Source organism: Nerophis ophidion, linkage group LG03, assembly GCF_033978795.1.
Source record: "Nerophis ophidion isolate RoL-2023_Sa linkage group LG03, RoL_Noph_v1.0, whole genome shotgun sequence".
Lineage (NCBI taxonomy): Eukaryota > Metazoa > Chordata > Actinopteri > Syngnathiformes > Syngnathidae > Nerophis > Nerophis ophidion.
Genome location: NC_084613.1, coordinates 52,138,282 through 52,151,404, shown reverse-complemented (window position 1 = coordinate 52,151,404; position 13,123 = coordinate 52,138,282). Strand labels below are relative to the sequence as shown.

General features: G+C 38.4%; 1 long non-coding RNA gene across 1 annotated transcript; it reads left to right on the top strand.

Moving 5' to 3' along the window:
• Window positions 1–664: 664 nt before the first annotated feature.
• LOC133549784 (uncharacterized) lies at window positions 665–12,259 on the top strand. Its single transcript, XR_009806178.1, has 2 exons — window positions 665–1,032; window positions 12,156–12,259. It is a non-coding gene; the product is annotated as an uncharacterized LOC133549784 (long non-coding RNA).
• Window positions 12,260–13,123: the final 864 nt, after the last annotated feature.

Below are 13,123 nucleotides of genomic sequence, written 5' to 3'. Positions count from 1 at the left end.
TAACTGGCAACCTGGATGTGACACACTCACGGACTTTCTAATTGGTCAAACTTTGGAGGGCGGGGCATCAAAATGAAAACAATAACAAGGTTTTTGGGCTGTAAATCTAATTTTGAAATGAACATATCCCGGCTGAACTACTCTAATAAAGGTATTCGAAAAGAACATGATTTATTAATGCCTTTTGACGTATCAGAGCCATTTAATGATGACTTGACATGAAATTATTACATATGGCACCTTTAAGTCCATGGGAGAATACATGGAAGGCCAAATTTGACAGGAAACGCCCACATTTAAGGGTTGCTCCACCCAATCTTAAAAGAAGGCGTGCACTTACAGACATAGGTCGAGCAGGAGAATGATGTGCAGCTTTTTCCGTAAGCACATGTGAAAATAAGGCCCTTTGAGAATAAAATTACCAGGCAACTGACTGAAAACTGCAGTTACCTTAGAAATTGTGTGTGCATGCTAAGCTGATGAAGCCTCGCTTGGACAGCCGTCTGAAGAAACAGCAGTCCTGGGCGAGTGTGATATGACACAACAAGGGCCTGGTTGATGTCCTCTGAGACGTCCAGGTCACGCGGGGACGGTCACGTGGACGGGATCAGCCCCTAGTTGGTGGGCGTGCATGCGTCATGAGAGTCTGTTTGGCTGGAACTCCGTCATGCATTCTTCATCCATTCTTGCGACATGGCCCAGGAATCGCAGCTTTCCCCTCTTTATTATTGGGAAAGCAGCTTTCCAACAACCTGCTTTTTCGTAAACTGCATTATTTGTGACATGGTGGACCCATCGGATACGAGGGATGTTCCTATGAAATGCTGAGGCGATGACACAGCTTCATTGCTTTTCTAATTGAGCTGCAATTCTCAAACTGTGGAACATGTACCACTAGTGGTATGCGGGCTCCATCTAGTGGTACGCAAAATAATCACTTGTTTAAAGTACACTGTGTCACGGTTGGATCGCATGTTTATTCGTGGGACGTTCTCTCAGGATGCAGACTGAAAGTTCGGGGGCGATATGCAGGTAAGGGAAATGTTTTTTTCCTAATAAATTACACAGGATACGAAAATACAAGAGACAAAACAAAAGAGACGCGTGCCGATCGCACAGGGAACTGAGGCAAAAACTTAGCACATGAATCATGAGCAAAGAAGCAGGAATTCATCCAACGTAACTTGTAGCATACGGCAAATAAGGAAGCCGGGCTGAGTGTGGCGAACAACGGGAATAAGTAGCTTTCTGATTAGTGGCCGGCAGCAGGTGAGTGTGCGGAACACTAATCAGAGGTAGGTGAAACCAGTCTGCACCCATGGCAACCAAAACACAAACCCAGGGGTGCTCAAAACAGGAACTGAGGGAGTCCAGAACTAAACAAAACATGATCCAGGCAACGGATCATGACACACAGGTTTATGTTACTATATTCAAACACAGTGTTACTGTTCAAATTGTGTGTGATAGTACAATGGCCAAAAATATTAAACATATTTGTTAAACAAAAACCTCTGCCTTGTTTTTAATGACTACTTGGGCTGTATACACTACTGTATTTTAATGTTGGTCATTATAGCCGTACTTAGAGAGCCACATTTTTTCTGAGGTGGTTCTTGGTGAAAAAAGTTTGATGCCCACTGTAATAGACTATAATAATAATAATAATAATAATAATAATAATGGTAGGCTGTTTAGAAATGGTACTGAGGTGCTATTATTGCACTGGGATGAAAACAAGTTTCAGTGACTGCCAATTAGCTTTCATTTTCCAGCTATGAATGTTGTGAATTCAGGACTGCACATTCTTCCTGCACGACATTACACGTGTCTTTAATTTTGATATTGTGGGATTTTCTTGTCTTGGGTTTAAACCACATGTATTGCAACAAATCAGCTTGTCCACTTTCATAATTTCATTGCATGTCAGAAGAATGTCGTTTCTCACTTGGGTGTTGATGGGGTGGGGGTGGGTAAAGGCAGCAGAAGGAAGTCCGTCTGTCGCATCACTGCAGGTGTTTGCCTTTTTTACCAACATCTTACAGTCAAGCAGTTTCTCATTACACTCTGGTAAGGAGGAGGAGGACCTTTAGGTCTTGTGAATTCCTCCTATGTTCTTAAGAGTGTAATTTTGGGGACTAAATTTAGGGGGGAAGGCAAATCAGTTTTTATTGAAAGCAGACCCGACGCAAACACGGATTCACCACACTGTGGTCAGACTTTAAGCCAACTCGTTTTCTGGACTTTTTCATGTTCAAACTGCAGCAAATCTCTTATTCCTCTGAACGCAGCTTTAAAAAAAAAAAGAGAAAACGGCATTTTATCCATCCTTGTGGGAGGTTTGGGAGCTAGTAACACATGCAAAGACAGTATAGCAGCTTATCAGTGACGTTTAAGCACATCTCTTATTGGTGGACAAATCACTTTGTGTTGTTTGCTTTTAGCTTTGCAGTATTTCCCTTTTTACCACTCTTAGATCAAACTGTGATGAAGATTTGAGGTTAGATTTCATCTAGAGTTAATCCATCAACAATGGCCGAGAACTGAATAAAGCCAGAGTCACTGTGTCTGTTTGCTCTGTCCTGGTGTAAATATTAGTTTGTCCAGATAATGCTACAGGCTGCTGAGGGTTTCCACAATGCTTAGGTTTCAGAAGCATTTGGGTTTTTTTTTCCACAAGAAGAATGGTTGCTCGCTCTTTCTTCTTCTTGAAAGCCCAAACATCAGTAGCCGTCTCAAGTGGCTGAAAGTTTTAAATGATAATCCTTCCTGTCACTCAGAGGAGCCACAGTAAGATTAATGGAGGGGAACTCCTATGTAGCAAACATCCCACTCTATCGAAATAGATAATTCAGTTCATGAACAAATCTTTTTTTTTTTTATTACATAATGCAATTAAAAGGCAAAGAACATAATTCAAACAATTGAAAGACTTCAAAAAGAAGTCATTCAATAGTGTTGTGTTAATAGGAATAGTTCCAGTGGAGCGTCAACCACTTACAAGAATCAATAAAATCCTATTGACATCTGATGTATTGATTGTTTTTTCTTCTAGTTTTTTTTTTTTTGTCAAATAGCAAGTTTACTAAAGCCCCTACGTACCACACACAACTCATGATGTGATTTCGGCACAGGACCCACCGGTTCGTGGAAAAATGGTCCCTTTTTTATTCTATTTATTTTTGTCAATATTGACTTCCGATTTTTTAATGTGCATGTAAAATCATTTTCAAAATAAGTGCTATTTCTCTATTTTAAAAACATATCCATAAACATCTGACCAGGGGCGGACTTAACATTATCAGTTGCCTGGGCCCTGCGATTTCAAGGGGTCACAAAACCTCTCATAAAAAAACAATTCAGAAGGTTTTTCTTCTATTTTTCAAAGGTATATCATTTTTTGTCTTAATTTGTGCGCTTCAAAATACATAAAAATTAGGGGTGTGAAAAATAAAGAGTTAACACGTGTTATTAATCACAAAAAATGCATTTTTCAAGTATAGTTGCAGATTAATCAAACAATTTACCATTGCCTGCACATACTCGTTTTGATTACCTGAAAGGCGGTGTGGGTGATCAGGTCAATGCATACGTTAGTGCAGAGATGAGTGAGGAGACTTTAGATCAGGGGTCACCAACCTTTTTGAAACCAAGAGCTACTTCTTGGGTACTGATTAATGCAAAGGGCTACCAGTTTGATACACACATAAATAAATAGCCAGAAATAGCCAACTTGCTCAATTTACCTTTAATAAATGGATCCATATTTATAAAAAAAAATAGTATATCTGTCTGTCATTCCGTGGTACATTTTTTTTTCCTTTTACGGAAGGTTTTTTGTAGAGAAGAAACAATGAAAAAAACACTTAATTGAAAGGTTTAAAAGAAGAGAAAACACGAAAATAATGAAAATTTAATTTTGAAACATAGTTTATCTTCAATTTCGACTCTTTAAAATTCAAAATTCAACCGAAAAAAAAAAAAGAAAAACTAGCTAATTCAAATCTTTTTGAAAAAAAATTAAAAACATTTTTTATGGAACATCATTACTAATTTTTCCTGATTAAGATTTATTTTAGAATTTTGATGACATGTTTTAATTAGGTTAAAATCCAACCTGCACTTTGTTAGATTATATAACAAATTGGACCAAGCTATATTTCTAACAAAGACAAATCATTATTTCTTCTAGATTTTCCAGAACCAGAATTTTAAAAGAAATTCAAAATACTTTGAAATAATATCTAAATATTCTTCGTCGAAAAAACAGAAGCTAAAATTAACAATTAAATTACGATTTATGTATTATTCTTTACAATAAAAAAAATAAATGTAATTGATCATTGATTTAAATTGTCAGGAAAGAAGAGGAAGGAACTTAAAAAGTAAAAAGGTATACCGTATTTCCTTGAATTGCCGCCGGGTCGCTTATTAATTTAAAACCTCTTCTCACCCCTGCGCTTACCAAAGGCATGCGGTAAAAGTAAGCATGCACTAATTATTTTAAAACCTCTTCTCACTCCGGCAATTACCGAAGGTATGCAGTAAACATTTGAGTGTAATGTAAGTTTGGACCTTAAATCCTACTGAATAGCTCTTAATCTTCTTCCCGTTATGCGATTTAAAATTACTGGTATTGAAATCAGCCTCCTCCATTTTGAAAATGTTGACAGGGGAAGTGTCACTCGTGACGTCACCAGTTTGACCAGGCGGTAATACTAAGCATGCGCTAATTATTTTGCGAAGCGAGTTCGACCTGGCAGTAATTCAAGGCAGGCACATACTATATGCCCTGCGGCAATTCAAGGAAATACGGTATGTGTTTAAAAATCCTTAAAATCATTTTTAAGGTTGTATTTATTCTCTAAAATTGTCTTTCTGAAAGTTATAAGAAGCAAAGTAAAACAATAAATGAATTTATTTAAACAATTGAAGACCAAGTCTTTAAATATTTTCTTGGATTGTCAAACTCTATTTGAGTTTTGTCTCTCTTAGAATCAAAAATGTCGAGCAAAGCGAGACCAGCTTGCTAGAAAAGAAATACAATTTAAAAAATAAAGGCAGGTCACTGGTAACTGCTGCTATTTGAGCTATTTTTAGAACAGGCCAGCGGGCGACTCATCTGGTCCTTACGGGCTACCTGGTGCCCGCGGGCACCGCGTTGGTGACCCCTGCTTTACATGAAACTATAACATGTTGTGTCTGACAGTGGTTTTCAAAATGTCTTCACTATGTACCAAAATAATTGGCTCTCCAAGTACCACTATAATGACCAACATTAAAATACAGTGGCGTAGTAGCGGCGTAGTGGCGTAGTAGGCCTAAGCATTCATAAAAAACAGGGTAAGGGTTATATTTAATATTTAAGTATATTTAATATTTTTGGCCACGGTAACATTACACACAATATAAAATCATCATCATCAAAACTTATTTGGTATATTACTAGTTTGAGAATCACTGGTGTAAGACATTTTAACACTAAAATTGCATTTGTGTCAAAATATTGACGTTGCTTTTTTAGGTTAATTTAAATTATGTAAGCAGATAATTTACTGTGATTATTTACAATTAATCTGAATCCAAAAGTGTGATTAAAAAGTGTTGATAATTTGGCAGCACTCATTAAAATGCTGAATCAATTACAGTATTACCAGTTTCGACAGCTCCCTTGTCCCTTCTCATGCAGTAAACTATCCCATGCTGCTGCACATGTGCAGACTTGATTGCGGAAGACAGACCAAAAAAAAAAACCTGTTGGAGCGGTTATGGAGGGGTTTTATTTTAAAAAAAAAATGTTATGAAGCACAGTTACCCAAGTGAAGCAGAAAAAGGAGAAGGCAATATATATATAAATATATTTTTTTATTGAGTTGTCAACCTTTTATTCACTGACACCAAATGTATGTGATCAACACAGCAAGAGCTACTGTCAGTGTGGGATGCAAGAGGACAATAACATTTTTCATCAAAAATATGTGAGTATTAAAGAGCTCCAAATGGTAAACTCCTGTAACGGAGGTTCTAGTAAAAGGTGGTTCAAACTCAACAGGTAGGAACTCAAGATTCTTGTCACGTTCAAACACAGCCACTGTCAACTTTCAAGAGCTTTCTTTTTGCCACCAGTCACACACATCCAGCCTGAACAATAATAGCGCTACACATCCCATGTGACTGAACTGTACTCGCTTAATTGTGAGCAGCTTAAACAATACAGTTTGTATCAGGATCATCTCGTATTTAGAGCAAATTAGTATGCATCCTGTAGGGATGTTGTCCCGTATTACCGTGGAAAGAAAACATACTTTTTTAAATGTAAATTATTTTTTACAATACATGGATATTTATATGACATTTTACAGCAAACTTAAAACCAGCCCTTTTTATTGATTGATTGATTGACACTTTTATTAGTAGATTGCACAGTTCAGTACATATTCTGTACAATTGACCACTAAATGGTAACACCCGAATAAGTTTTTCAACTTGTTTAAGTCGGGGTCCACGTAAATCAATTCATTCATTGGTTTCCTACCAATGAGATATTAAAATAGCAACATTTACTAACTATTCTGTTAAACCAGGTGTCTGCAACCTTTACTATCAAAAGATACATTTTGCCACCTCTTCCATCAAAAAAAATAGAATAGAGCCATAAAAATGTAACACAGCTTATGAACTTTAAAACCTTCTACAGAAACAGCAATCTGTCCTTTTGAAATTAAACAATTTTTCATCTTTTTGACAAGTACTAATGGTTATCCTACCCAAGGGCTTGCACACTCAAGAAGCTGCATTAAACACAGTCTTCCAGTCTATTTTACTTGCATTTTTAAAAAAATATGCAAACTTTTCTCAATCCTGTTTTGAAAAAAAATAAAAATTTGAGGGAGGCACAACAATGAGGCAGAAGAGTTGCAGACCCCTGTGTTAAACCCTGGTGGTGTAATATTGCACACGTCTGCCGTTTATTGTAAAGGGTGTGGGTTCGATCTTCTGTCAGGGGTTGCATCTAAAACGGTAAACAATAACTTAAATCATTATGAAATTATCTCGCTGTGTCCATCATCAAAAGGAAAAGCCTTATTTATTAATTGTATGTTTTTATTTTTATTGTTATTAATCATCACTTAGTTTGTTCCACATGTATTTGTATCACCCTAAATAATTAGATCAAACTAATTTCGGGTTACAGTTCTTTTCAGTTAGTCACTTTCACATTGATCAAAAAGCACAAAAAAAGTATCCATACAGTTAGGGATGAAAACAATCAGGTGAGGTAAAAGAAAAAAGACTAAGAGAAAACAATAAGAAAAATAAGGAAAGCTGCTTGTAAACTATTTTGCATCCTCCTCTACTGATGTTTTATTGCAGGAATAGTAACTACAGTTGACTTAAACTGTGCTTGAGTCTTCAAAATAAGTCCACATGAGAACAGTCAGGGGTATCCAAGGTTTAAAAACAAAAACAAACAAAACAAAAAAAAAGTATACAAAATATAATATCCATGACAGACTATAGGTAAGCAGACTATAGTGTCTATTTAAAGGCCTACTGAAACCCACTACTACCGACCACACAGTCTGATAGTTTATATATCAATGATGAAATATTAACATTGCAACACATGCCAATATGGCTTTTTTAGTTTACTAAATTACAATTTTAAATGTCCCGGGAGTTTCGTCTTCGAAACGTCGTGTAATGATGACGTGTATGCAAGACGCCATGGGTTTTTAGGAAGTATGAGCGCTGCGCACAAACACAGCTAAATGTCGTCTACTTTAACGGCATAATTACACAGTATTTTGGAGATCTGTGTTGCTGAATCTTTTGCAATTTGTTCAATTAATATTGGAGAAGTCACAGCAGAAAGATGGAGTTGGGAAGCTTTAGCCTTTAGCCACACAAACACACGGCTAGTCCTTGTTTAAATTTCCTGGAGGTGAAACTTTCCTATGGATCAGAGCGCGGTCAAGAGAACATGGATCCTGACCACATGTCAACCAGCAGGTTTCGGTGAGAAAATTGTGGTAAAAAGTCAGTTCTTACCGGAGAAAAGCTGAGCTTGTGCCGTCCATAGCTGCCGTCGACTCCCCTGAGACACTGAGCGTCAAGACACCCGTGGATACACCCTTCCGACTATCAGGTAATATTAAACTCACTAAAACACTAGCAACACAATAGAAAGATAAGGGATTTCCCAGAATTAACCTGGTAAATGTGTCTAAAAACATCCGAATTTGTCCCAATGCAATCGCCTTTTTTTATTTTTTTTTATAGTCCGTCGCTATCAATATCCTCAAACATGAATCTTTCAACCTCGCTCAAATTAATGGGGAAATTGTCGTTTTCTCAGTCCGAATAGCACTTTTTGTTGGAGGCTCCCATTAAAAACAATGTGAACATGTGAGGAGCCATCAAACATATGACGTCATAGTCTGCAACTTCAGGTAGGGGCAGGGCTTTTCTGTTAGCGACCAAAAGTTGCGAACTTTATCGTGGATGTTCTCTACTAAACCCTTTCAGCAAAAAATATGGCGATATCGCGAAATGATCAAGTATGACACATACAATGGACCTGCTATCCCCGTTTAAATAAGAAAATCTCATTTCAGTAGGCCTTTAATTTTGTTTTATTCATGTTCAGGAAATTTTGGTTATTTTGGACGCTACAGGTTTTTAAAATAAAGCACAACTCAAAAAGAATAGCTTGTTAAAGGAAAAAAAAAAGGTGCCAGTTTGAGGAGTCCATCTGACATCGTTGTTTTTAATAATGTGTTGTTAAATAGTGTCAAACTAAGTAGAGGGAAATGAAACCCACCCTAGACACACCCTTTGTAGACACACAACACAAACGCAGGCACGCACATTCACACACACACACACACACACACACACACACACACACACACACACACACACACACACACACACACACACACACACACACACACACACACACACACACTCACACACACACTTTTTCTGTGTCAGGTTGGTTGAAGAAGAGCACGTCCTTACAAAAGGAAGAAATACAACTTTTAAATATTGGACACAGACTCACTCATACATCAAAGATGGTTATCGCGGGGTGTGGGGTGAAAGAAAACATTTTTCTGTGGCAAGTTGATGACTCGACATCCACTCTACGTAAAAAAAAATCTGAAACATTTTGGCCATTTGTTGCTTAGGAAAATAAAGGAGGATTTGAGCTGAACATTTGGGCAGCCACACAAGAAAACATCCATCCATCCATTTGCTACCGCTTATTCCCTTTTTTGGGGTTGCGGGGGGCGCTGGCGCCTATCACAGCTACAATCGAGCGGAAGGCGGGGTACACCCTGGACAATTCGCCACCTCATCGCAGGGCCAACACAAGAAAACAAACTACTGTAATTTTTTTCGGACTGGAGAGTGCACATAAACGTAAGCCACACCTTCAAAATGTTGGGACAAATGTGTAATTTTTTACATACAACATCCACTCCACCCCACAAGCCCACAGACACACACGCGCACACACGTTGTCGACCCTGGCTGTCTCGCGCTATCAAGTCTGCACGTTTAAATACACGCAACTCTTTAGTACAGACCTTAGCAAATTAAGGGCCGGGGACCACATGCGGCCCATTGAGCTATTCAATCTGGCCCACTGGACAAGTTCCAAATAATTATTTTTTTGATGTTTAAGATGGAAAATGTAGCTGCCATTGTGATTTGCAGTGATGTTTTTTAATGACCGTAAGTCTGCAACTATACTAAGTCTTTCAATGGTTGTAATCTACATCATATACTAGTGTGGTCATCTAATTAGTTACAATGGTCATCTAAATACTTACTATGGTCACTGTGAGGTATCTCAGATTGTAGGTGGGGTTTTTTTCACTGTTTGTTGCATTTTGGTTGCGTTTCGGTTGATTGTAAAATACGTTGTCAATATTCAGTGTTTTATCATTCATAGTTAATATTGTAAATCCCACATTCTTTATTTTTTATGTACATTCTGGACGTCTCATTCAGTAAAAAAAAAATCTAATTTCGTTCCGTTTTTTTAAGGCGGTCTGTCATAACGTTTTTAGCTTTCAATCGTTATTGTGAGGTTTTGTATTAGTGTTCCTAAAAATAGACACACTTTTTTATCTAAATCCGGCCCCCCGAGTAAAATAATTGCCCAGGACTGCTTTAGTAGACCAGGCCCCAAATGTGTGTGTGGGGCCCTTTAGAAGTCTTGTGTAAAAGGGCTCTGAATTTGTGTGCTATGCTCCAGCCTGCCGCCTATGAACGTGTGAGGCCTGTATATGTAATAAATACAATTCGAACAAACATTTTAAAGGTGTGTCTTATAACGTGCGCTCTATAGTTGCATGGCTGCCCAAATATTCAACCCAAATCCTCCTTTATTCTCCTTAACATCACAATAGACTGAAGTCGTCACCATTTTTACATAGACGCAATGTCGAGTCATCAAGTGACTTGCCCTACAAAAACCTTTCTCTCACCTCACCTCCCGTGATAAGCATCTTTAATGAATAGCTGTGTGCTTCAAGGAGTGCCGACCGATAGGGATCGTTTCAGGACCGGTTAGGTTCAGGTCTCAATACTAATCAGGGAATTCCATCTTAACCATCTGGATGTCCTCCACAATGCCACACACTTGGAGATCGCGCTCGCAGTGGACCTACAACATAACAAAACTTGGCGTTCTGTCCTGACTCGACAACTCCAAGCTTGGACTCCCCCCTCCTCCCTTTGCCTCTACCCCATCGTCGACCTCAGGATCTATCTGTCGATATGAACGCTGACTCTTTGTCGGCGTGTTCCGATGTGAGGCTGAGATACAGTGGCGTATAAATAGGCAGCATTGCGGCTTGGACGACACAAAGCACAAGAACAGCTCGCCTGTGAGTGCATCGCAAAAGCTCAAATTGAGGCATTTGGCATAATCTCCTAGGAGGGGCCTTATCATCTCTGTGGTGCACAGCAGAATGTGTATAATTTGGCAAATACTAGGCTGATACTGCAAATGAGCTTTAATAGCAGCTGAGGTCTGATTCAGCCTTTAAATGTAAGTTTTCAGTTTTTGTTTAATCGGGTCGCAGGGACTTTTTCTTGCAGAGAAAGATCAAGGCATCAGTCAAGAAGGTACATATTAGCTGACATGTTACGTATTATCAAACTGATATTTTGGGTGATTTGGGTGACATTGTGTCATGTCAGAGTAATTAGAGTCCTATACTTTCTCACTCCCTCGGGGCAGAAGAAGGCTTTTATTAGTCTCGTGTCACTCTGCTGCTCTGCATGACAAAATGTCAAACGTTTTTTTTGTTGTTGGTTTTTAACACCTCCCCAAAAAACTGGAACCACTTGAGATAAAGTAACTTCAGAATGTAATCTGGTCTGATACCTGATGTCTTCATAAAAAAAATAAGTCTTGTCAGCAAATCCGTTTTTTTGATTGACGTTAAATTAAAACATAACAACGACGGAGCAGTTTTGTTTGAGTTGAGAAAATAGATAAATTCCATGGCTTTTTTAAATTGCTTTAATTCTATTCTGTGTGATGTAGAGAATAGATGTATGGAAAGTTTCTACTGTTAGACACAGGTGTCAAATTTAAGGCACACCACATAATTTCATATTGGTGGCGGAAGCCTGGAAATAATTAATAAAATACTGTGTTTTTTTTATAAGCCACTACTTTTTTCCTCTCTGCAGTTTATAAAACCATGCGGCTGATTTATGGATTTTTCTACGCTAACTGCCATAATGTTTTGTATTCAATAAATACTTTTTCTTAAAACACCGACAGAGACACTAAAAAAGTGAGTTATTATTTGTGCTATGGCGCCATATTTTGGACGGGTTCGCTCACTGCAGGTGCTGCGGGTTGACAAAGTACTTCCTGTTTTGTGTCTTTACTGGGAGTTAAACCATTCCTTGCCTTTATGTTCGAAAGGATTCTTCATTCGTCACTCCAAGCAACTTTTGTAAGTTACAATATAACTAAATCAATTCATACATATGTGGAGAGAGGCGTGTTTCACGCATTCCCTGCGGGCGGGGTGTGTGCAGGGGCCGGCCATGAAGCAGCCAACAGGTGAGTGGATACCTCAGCTGGAACGAGTTATCTAATCACCTTTTCCCTTTATTAGCATGAGGACAGACGGACGAGCGAGAGGGCCGAGAGCTGAAAAGTTGGAGAGAGACTGGAACAACATTTGATGTGTAAAGAAAATAAAACTGTGTCAAACCTGCATCCTGCAACTGTGTGGTACTGTTGGCCGAAGAGCACGGGGAAAGACGAAGGAAACCTTCACAACATACCAAACTTTCCTATGTGCGAGCAGGGGTATCGCCAGACAGATTTCACTGGGGCACATGCCCCACTGTTGATCTGCAGTGCCCCAGTAAAAATTTCACCCAAAAAAATAAACGCTTCAGAGTTTTAAGTCTACATAACATAGACAACAGCGCACATACTACTTAGTATGGTAATTGATTGCAACTGTATTCACTCCACATAACAATGAGCACGTGGCTACTTAATATGGTAATTTATTTACGTGTGGATCGAGACTTCAGTTGCGAGAGAGAGAGAGAGAGAGAGAGAGAGAGAGAGAGGATGGAAATCACTGTGTGAGGTAGGTAACGTTACCCAACAACAATTTGTTAATTACATTATTTTGATTTTGATTTAACTCAATTTGTAACTCCTAGATGGATTTAAGAAAGTTATTCGCCCGCAGCAGAGAAGAACCAGCAGGAATGAGAGATGTAAGTGAAGTCCTAGATAGCTAGGTAACATCATTGTCTTAAGTTGATGCTGAGTTAGCTAACGTTATTCCTTGTATCAAGACAAACATATTCATTTGCTGTACGAGCTGTTGGGGGAATTTCCAATGAACATGAAACATAATGTTGGTTATTGTCTGCTGGTTCTGCATCAATGATGATTTGGAGTAAGCATGTGTGAGTTGAGTGCTTCTCAAATGGTTTATCTTCAGGAAGAAAAACATTTTTCCATATCATCAAGTCGTGAGCCAAATTTTTAAATCATTCAAGTTTATTTTGCAGAAAAATAGCACAGTAGATTTGTCTTGTTAATCGGTGTGACTTTGAC